General features: G+C 52.7%; 1 pseudogene; it reads left to right on the forward strand.

Moving 5' to 3' along the window:
* Positions 1-2,457: 2,457 nt before the first annotated feature.
* On the forward strand, positions 2,458-8,339 carry LOC119091496 (nicotinamidase-like; annotated as a pseudogene).
* Positions 8,340-8,655: the final 316 nt, after the last annotated feature.

The following is an 8,655-nucleotide window of genomic DNA, read 5'->3' on the forward strand; positions in this document are numbered from 1 at the left end:
ATAAAAGCACTGGGAAGATGACCCTTCGTGAGAGTGCGGCGGGCGTATGTTCTATGCCTGTTAAGATCGACGAACCAGTCCACAAATCATATTACTTGGCTATGTGCGGGCTGTCAGTTGTGCCCGGCAAAAACCATAACCACACCCCGCTCCCGTAGCGCGTTTATTGCCTCGGGTTTAGCCAAGTTTGACAATTCGTGTCGACGAAAACGATTAATTTGCACTGATGTACAGTTTTGGAAGCTGTGACTTAGATATTGCACGGCACACAAGTATTTTGGATGTACATCGCTCACAGTGAATTGGCCTATTCGCTGACGTAGGTCTAATTCAATATTGCAGTGCAATGCAAATGCAATACAGCAAAATGTATATATATATATATATATATATATATATATATGTATATATAATATATATCTTGGCCTGGGTTAGAGCGCGCAGCATGCGTGAGCGGTTTCGAAAAAAAGTGTCATGGGCGGTCCCATGTCGATAAATAGCACATCTTTCCACCGGACAGCGGTGCTTCCATACAGAGGTATTGCTGCGTGATTCGCGGACGCCACATTCGCGCAAGACAAGCAGCTGGTTTTCAGTCCCTCTTTGCGCCGTCTACCAACATCGACACACATCGATGAAAGCGCAAAAACAAGCAGTGAATTCCATGGTTTGCACTCGAGCGCGGGCAACTGGCTGTATATTTTTGCCCGCACTAATGCCCGTCTCCTGCTCCGTTAGATGTTGGTTTTGGTTGCAGCAACGCCGGGTCATCGAGACCTGGTATGGTTTAACCCGTTTTGTGCAGCTTTTTCCACGGAGCAAAGCTTTGTTTTCCACTGTAAGAAAGTCACGCCGCAACAGATTGTGTACAAATCCCCGGACTTGTACGGTAAAACTTGCAGAGAATGAATGTTCCTGGTTCGGAAGACTGCACCGAACTGTGATCAAATGGTTGCCGAATATGTTCGATCCAGAAGGCTCCTGATCGATATGCACGTTAATTACTCTACAGACACGCTCGAGCCTACGTTTAAGATTATGTTTTACGCCACCTATGCAATACCTTCCTGATTTCAAGTTCGGTCTCTGGATGGTGAACATACGTGTATAAATGGCAGAAGCAGGTATACAAAACTTTCTTACAGAGGTAGCACCAGCCTCTACAACAATATCCCAGCCTTTCATTGTGGTTGTAAATCAAATCGCCCTAATGATTAGACTCGGCCACAAAAGAGCGTTGTTTTGATCCACGTCTATGAATAGCCGGCAGCGAGTGACCAGCGCCGTTCCAAGGAGGCCCCACAAAGCCGTTAGTGACATCAATAGACACGCAGGGCTGGCTGTGCGTCTAGGACGCTGCTTCGCCCCATTAGCGCTCGTCCCCCAGCGGCCGGACGCCTCCGCCGCTCTATTTCGAGGCAGTGGCGCGGCCGGTAAACAGCTTTTGGCAGGCTGCCAGGTCGCGGCGACGTCGCCCGAGGCGCTGCTGCGCGTGACGGCGGCTCGTGAGCGACGGCCCGGCTCGCGTGGCGCCGCCGCCGGCAGGTGCGGGCGCCTCAGACGCACCCGCCTCTGCCGTACTTATCGGCTGAGCTGATCAGGCGGGCCTTGTGAGCTGGTAATTTTGAACCGCTGGAATAAAGCGGTTTTCGAAGTGACATAAAGAAAGTGTTTCACACTTACATGGGGTTTTGAACTGAAATAGCTATCCTGAAGACCTTTGGGTGCCGTCCACAATCCTGCCCTTTTGAAGACCTAAGCCCCGTTAAGTTTTTGAGTTATACGCCCGTGAAAGTGGGAAGGTATATCGGGGAGAGCACTTCAGTCACCTTGGCATTCGTGACGTCATAATAGTGTCATTCAGATCCTGTCATTCCACAAGCCATGCGGCGATCAGGGCCAAAAATATAAATGTCGAAGCGTTCATATCTAACGTTCATGAGCGGGATTTCCAGATATGATGGCCGTTAATTGACTCTCAATGAACGTTTTGCAAGGTATCATGACGTAATCAAACCATGACGCATTGAGGAGCAAATTTACTAAACAGAAAATTGAGCAGTCTTGAGCAGTCTTTTCCGCTTAAAAATATACTTATGGTTAAAAGTAAGCTTGTTTTATCTTATGATATGCCTGCTTCGATATATTTAATCGTGAAACATTCCCTTTAAGAAAATGTAGAGATTAGCCACTGTAGAGGTCAGAGATAACGCTTTCGCCCGGCTAAAGGGGGCTGTGGCAACAGCGTTCTGGGTAACGAAGTGTTGGCCAATTTCCGTGATTCCATCCATGAGCCCAAGTGGGCTTCCACAAACCTATCAGAACACTGCATTAAATCAGCACGTGGCGCGGAGGCTCACTGACAAATCGGTGGATTCGATTAAAATATACAAGCTCCTCACGCTAGCAATTTCTGGGGATATTTGTTATGGCACAAGGCTTCCCTGGTCCTACGCGATGAGCATGGCACGTATCGTGCAGCGGCACGCGTGGCGTGTGTTTAGGCTGTTGATCAAAACGCGTTTGACGCAGTAGTCCACGGTGAAACAAAACAATGAAAATAGTTATTTAACTACTGGTAATGGCGTCAATCCCCGCCTGTCGATCCGTTGTTTGGCCAATTGCATTGAGTTGCTAAATCAAACTCTGGTTGTCATGCTTCGTGATCATTGCCACCACACTTGATCACTGCGTTTACGATTAGCATCATAATCAACATATGCCTGTTCCCAGCACCTGTAGCTCTGCGATCACCGGAGTGCCTATTTGTTCCGCGCTGACACGATGCCACACTGACGGTGCCCGCACCACGTTGACGGTACCCGCGTTAACACCACATCACACTGATGGTACCCACACCACACTGATGTCACTCGTGTTGACACCACATCACACTGACGGTACCCGCACCACGTTGACATTACCCTCGTTGACACCACATCACACTGACGATACCCACGCCACACTGATGTCACTCGTCTTGACACCACATTACACTGACGGTACCCATACCACATTGCTGTCACTCGTGTTGACACCACACCACACTGACGTTACCCGCACCATGTTGACACGCTACCCGCGTTGACACCACATCACACTGACGGTACCCGCGCCAAATTGATGTCACTCGTGTTGACACCACATGACCCCGGCGGTACCCGCACCACCTTGACATTACCCTCGTTGACACCACATCCACTGATGGTACTCGCACCAGGTTGAAACTACCCTCGAACACCACACACACTGACGGTACCCGCACCACGTTGACATTACCCGTGTTGACACTACATGACACTGACGGTAAACCGCAGCACACTGACGTCACTCGCGGTAACACCATATCCAACCACAGGTTGTCCCAGTCATCAACGAGGCTTTGGACACCATCAAGTTCGACGTCGTGGCCTACTCGATGGACTGGCACCCGAAAAACCACTCTCCTTCGTCACAAACGTCGCCAAGTACCCGATGCATCCGTCGTCGAAGGTGAGCCCTCCCCCCCCCCCCCCCCCCCCCCACACGCCATCGTCACGGTTGGCGAGCCTTCTCGTGAGCCGGCTTTGTCTCCGGACCGTCGCGTGACGGCGGTGACGCCGGCTCTTGTTCATCGGTAGCCGGCTGGCTTACCGGCAGCACTCGTGTGGGGTCCACACTCGACGATAACGACCGGCTCGTTAGTCCGCCGGCGCTATTGTTCGGGGTGTTAGTCCGCGGGTGTCGTCAGAGCTGGAGGTTTTTGCGCTCCCTCGTTAGTCCGCTGGCGCTATTGTTCGGGGTGTTAGTCCGCGGATGTCGTCAGAGCTAGAGGTTTTTGCGCTCCCTCGTTTTTGATAACCCCTGGCATATGTGCCGTTTGGCTTCCTCAGCCTATAGATGGGCGTATGCCTGCGCTTGTCGAAGGCTTTCACGAGATATCCCCAGACTTTCCTCATGTGTCCTACAAGTATGTGTTTTCATAGGTCATTTGGCTGAAACGTCTGCCCGCCAATGCATTCGCCCGTGGCGAGGTGGGTTGGAGTGGCTTTAGGTGCTCGCTATTTGTTCCGGTTGGGATGACCAGCGGCTAGTGGCAGAGACCTTGCTAAAGGTCAGGTGACGTCAGAGGGCAGAACGCGTGGTGTCGAGCGTTGTGGCAAGGCGTTTTTCGTCGCTGAATTCTGTCGTTGACGAGGAAAATTGCGGTCTGATGGTGGGGGCCAGCGCTCACCAAACAAACACTGTTAAGCGTTGGCACTGAACCCGGAAAACCGTCCAGGCACAAAATTTAGACTGAAGGTCTAGATTGGAATAAATAAATAAATAAAGTTTTGTAGTTCAAGGCAACATGGATGCAAGTCTTGTCAAAGCATTCATTAAGAGCGCTTGTAGACCAACCTCAGATATGTTAAGCAGCGTGGGGTGTGGCTGATGTCCTTTCCATGCTGCTGTGACTATGACCTGCTCTTTTTTATCCTTTCTGTGTTCAAACGAAGCTTAAAGCTAAACCTATTTCATATTGACGCACATCGATATCTATGGTGCACGATTCGCGCGTCAAACGCACAGAATAATACAAAATAATGTGCCGCAGGCTGCCATCTCTCGAGGGCGCGAACCACCTTCGCTGTCAGACAGACATTCCCAAGTTACCACAAAAAGATCATGGCTCAGTTTGGAGTAGCACGCAAGGTTTCGCGTCTTCCCTGGAATTTATGCGCAACCGCTTAAAGTTGGAGACCTCCTACTCCGGTTGCGTACAGATATCGTCCGCCCGGCACGCCGGGGCTCAGCCTCCGCAGGCAAGGTTGTTTCGGCTGTTGGTGCTGACATTAGGACTATGTACTCTGCCGCCCCCTCCCCCCACAAAAAAATATCCGGGTAAATTCAGATGTCTTGCAGTCCAAAGCAAGTACCACCGTGCTCACTCTGATCCAGGCGGTGCTGATCGTGCGGCCCAGTGAACAGTGACAGTGGAAGCGAGGAGAGGGCAACTCGGAGTTATTGACCCTGTCACAACTCTGGAAAAAAACAACGTTTACCCACCGCCTCGCGCAAAAACGTGCTAGAAACGGCGCTAGCGCCCGATCTGTTAAGGATTCCCCTTCACTGCCCCCCCCCCCCCCCCCTCCCTCCTTCACACACACACAGGTGAAGGCGGCGGATGCCAAGTTGTACGACAAAGTGGTCTATGATGGCGATCCGGTCAAGGAGCAGATCCTGTGGCCGCCCCACTGCATCCAGGACTCGTGGGGGGCCGAGCTGCACCCCGACCTTAAGGTAGGTCCATATCCGGCGCGTCAGAGCGCAAACGTTGATATTTGTTAAAACATTATTTTGCACTGAAAGTTCCTAAGCGTGCAATGCTAAGTGTGCAGGCATTTTGTGCTCAGCTGTGTATGTATTGTCCATTGGGTTGAACATCATTTACGCGAAGAGTTCGATTCAAACTCCGAGACTAAGCACATTTCGATGTTTCCGATGTGGCTTAAAACAGACATCAGAGCATCCGAACCCCGTCGTCTGGTAAACTTGCAGATCGTGGACAACGCCCTTTGGATCAAGAAGGGCTACGACCCCGAGATTGACTCGTACTCAGCGTTCTTCGACAACGCCAAGATCTCGGACACGGGTCTGAGTCGACAGCTGAGACAGCGTGGGGTCACCGACGTCTTCGTCTGCGGCATCGCCACAGATGTCTGCGTGGGTGAGTCGATTGGTTGCTACTCGGACCGTGTCAGAGGGAGTGTCATCGACAGCGGATTGGACACATCACAGAGCCAGGGAATAGGTCTATGAGTGCTGGCACGTGTCGAGTGGAGTTAGAAGGTTTGGAGCTGTCGTGTCCAGCGTGAAATTATCGCAAGTGACTTAGCGATGTTAAGATTTCATTGGTATGTGTAAGTTATTTAAGCTTCGTAGCTGCAATCGAGGTACAGCCAAGATGCGTCGTGCCATGTTTTGCATACGGTCAGGGCAAATCACTTCGTTTTTGTTTGCCTTGCCGTGGGCTAGGCACAGAAGCTGAAGGCACGCGGCTGGGACACACGGAGCAGAAACTTGCGGCTAGGACACACGGAGCAGAAGCCGCGGCTAGGACACACGGAGCAGAAACACACAGCTAGGACACACGGAGCAGAAGCACGCGGCTAGGGCACACGGCCCAGAAGCACGCGGCTAGAACACACGAGCAGAAACTTGCGGCTAGAACACGGAGCAGAAGCCGCGTAGGACACCGGAGCAAAACACGCGGCTAGTACACACAGAGCAGAAACTTGCGGCTAGAACATACGGAGCAGAAGCCGCGGTTAGGACACTCGGAGCAAAATACGCGGCTAGCACACGGCCCAGAAGCACGCGGCTGGGGCACACGAGCAAAGTACGCGGCTAGGACACACGGTAGGAGCACGCGCTAGAACATACGGAGCAGAAACCGCGGTTAGAACATACGGAGCAGAACACGCGGCTAGGACACACGGAGCAGAAGCACGCGGCTACAACACACGGAGCAAGAGGCGTAGCTAGGATACAGGGGCAGAAGCATCGGCTAGGCTAGGGGTTTCTCCCCGACTGAAGCGGTGGTCGGTCTGCCCCAGGAGCCACCGCCATTCATTCTCTGGAGGAGGGCTTCCGAACCATCATTATGGACGACGCGTGCCGGGGGGTCAGCGCCGAGGACATCGAGACCCTCAAGCAGGACATCATGAGAAACAGTGGAGTCATTCGTCGCCACGTGCACAGGTCGCAGAGCACTTGGAGATGCAGCCATGAACGTGGTCGTGCAGAGCAGCGTCAGTTCAGCGGTCCGCGCAGAAGCTTTCGGCCCAAATTACTTCAAAAGGTTCAGAAGTTTGCACTCCGTGATAATCTGTTGAATGTCTGGATCGGTACTTATCGCTATAGAACCTTCGGACTCCGTTCTTCGTCGTGCTGCATGCCAATGATCTAGAAAATGGCAGCCGGTATTTGCCGCCTGTGTTTGATTAATTTTATCAATAATCAGCCACCACGACTTAAGTCGCTGTGCTCGCAGATGCATGCGGCCAACAAAGCTATCACGAGATAGAGGATCTTGCTTCCAAATTAAAACATCAAACGGAGTGTCTATGTTTGCTCTCAGTCAGTCGACCCTAAAACCATCCGTTAACTTTTGCTCCAGCTAAAAGCCAACTTTTTCATCTGTCCAAGCGCAGACCACTCCGACGAGCACGGGTGTTACCAGCGTCTGGTAGTCCGGTTTTGTTTTGTTGGAATCATGGGCCCGTCAGCCAGCAGTGGCTATTTTAGTGCTGTGGGATGGGGAAAACTGAAAATATTTGGGGCAAGGCTGTGTGCATCTGGGGTCTTCCGTCGCCGAGACGTATCCCACACAGGGACCGGTCTTCGAGTTCGTGCGGGTGCTAGGGCGGGGGCACTAAAGTAGGCACATAGCTGATGCATGCAACTCATCCCAGCTCAGCGCGCCCTTACAGAGGTTCATGATGAGGCTGTGAGTGGTGAAAAAGGGCAGGCAACCGCTCCATCACGGTGGATACGATGACGTAGGTCAGCGCCGGCGCCAATGTCCACAGCCCCGTTCACTACGATATGATTGCCGCTGTGACATGATCACCGGCGTTCGCGAGTGGCGACGGCGGTGATGGCTCGAGCGCCGGCAGCGGATCGCCGGTGACGCCGCGCCTGTCGCGTGCGCGCGTGTTTCAGGTGAAGTCGATGGTGCAGGGCCGCGACCGCCGGCCGGAGCTGGGCTACAAGCTGGCGCTGATGCTGCGCGACGCTCGCCCGTGCTAGGCGGCGCCCTAGTCGCACGCTCCAGGCCGCACGCCCGGTAGAGGCGAAGCATGGCTGGCAGCCGGCGACAGAGCACGCGCCGCCCAGCCCGCTAGACTAGGAGACGGGACCCTTCTTCAGTAGGAGTCTGGTGGCGCGGACGGTGGTTCGCTGACGGTGCGGTAGATGAAGGCAAAAGGAACGCTGGCTGGGTAATGGTAGTCGGGTCTCATCTCGCAGGCGTACTCTTCCTTTTCGCCCATGGTAGTCCAGTGTATTACGGTTGTGCACGTCATGTTTGCAACGTTGCGTCCGTCCGATTCGACGTTTTTTGCTGTTAAAGTGAAAGTTCGTCCGAACTCTGTCTGAGTTGACGCGTTTCATGCTATGTGCACGCATTGGCGTCATCTCTTGGGGGTTTCTAATGATGCAGCTCGAGCTTGTGCAGAGGCTATGCAATTGAGGTTCAATATCAGTTCGCCTGCCGAAGCTGGACGGCACAGACACTCGCAGTGATATGACACATTCCACATTGTTCAGATTCTGTTCTGCCTTCGTGTTGCCACCATATACATCGTAAAGCACGCCGTCGTGTTTTGCTCGACGCACGAACAACTCCACGTGATCTCCGCCCGCTAGGTGGTGCCTAGTTGTGAAGGGGAAGCAGTAGCGCATCCAGGATTTTGGCCCGGAATGCAAATAAGATCATAGGATGTCCTAAACAAGGGACTCTTGTCGCTTAAGGGGCTGTTCTGGGATTCGGGGGACGCTTTAGGTTCCGGATCTGCCAAGATGCATTGTGGTCCATTTTTATGTTCTGGGAACCGTAAAGGCATCTTAAACTTTCAGAAGTGCTGAAGCCTCCGGTCCCAGGAGTCCCAGTACGTACAGAGGAGAGGGGAA

The sequence above is a fragment of the Pollicipes pollicipes genome, unplaced genomic scaffold, assembly GCF_011947565.3.
Source record: "Pollicipes pollicipes isolate AB1234 unplaced genomic scaffold, Ppol_2.1 Scaffold_3447;HRSCAF=4054_pilon_pilon_pilon, whole genome shotgun sequence".
In the NCBI taxonomy this organism is placed as follows: Eukaryota; Metazoa; Arthropoda; class Thecostraca; order Pollicipedomorpha; family Pollicipedidae; genus Pollicipes; species Pollicipes pollicipes.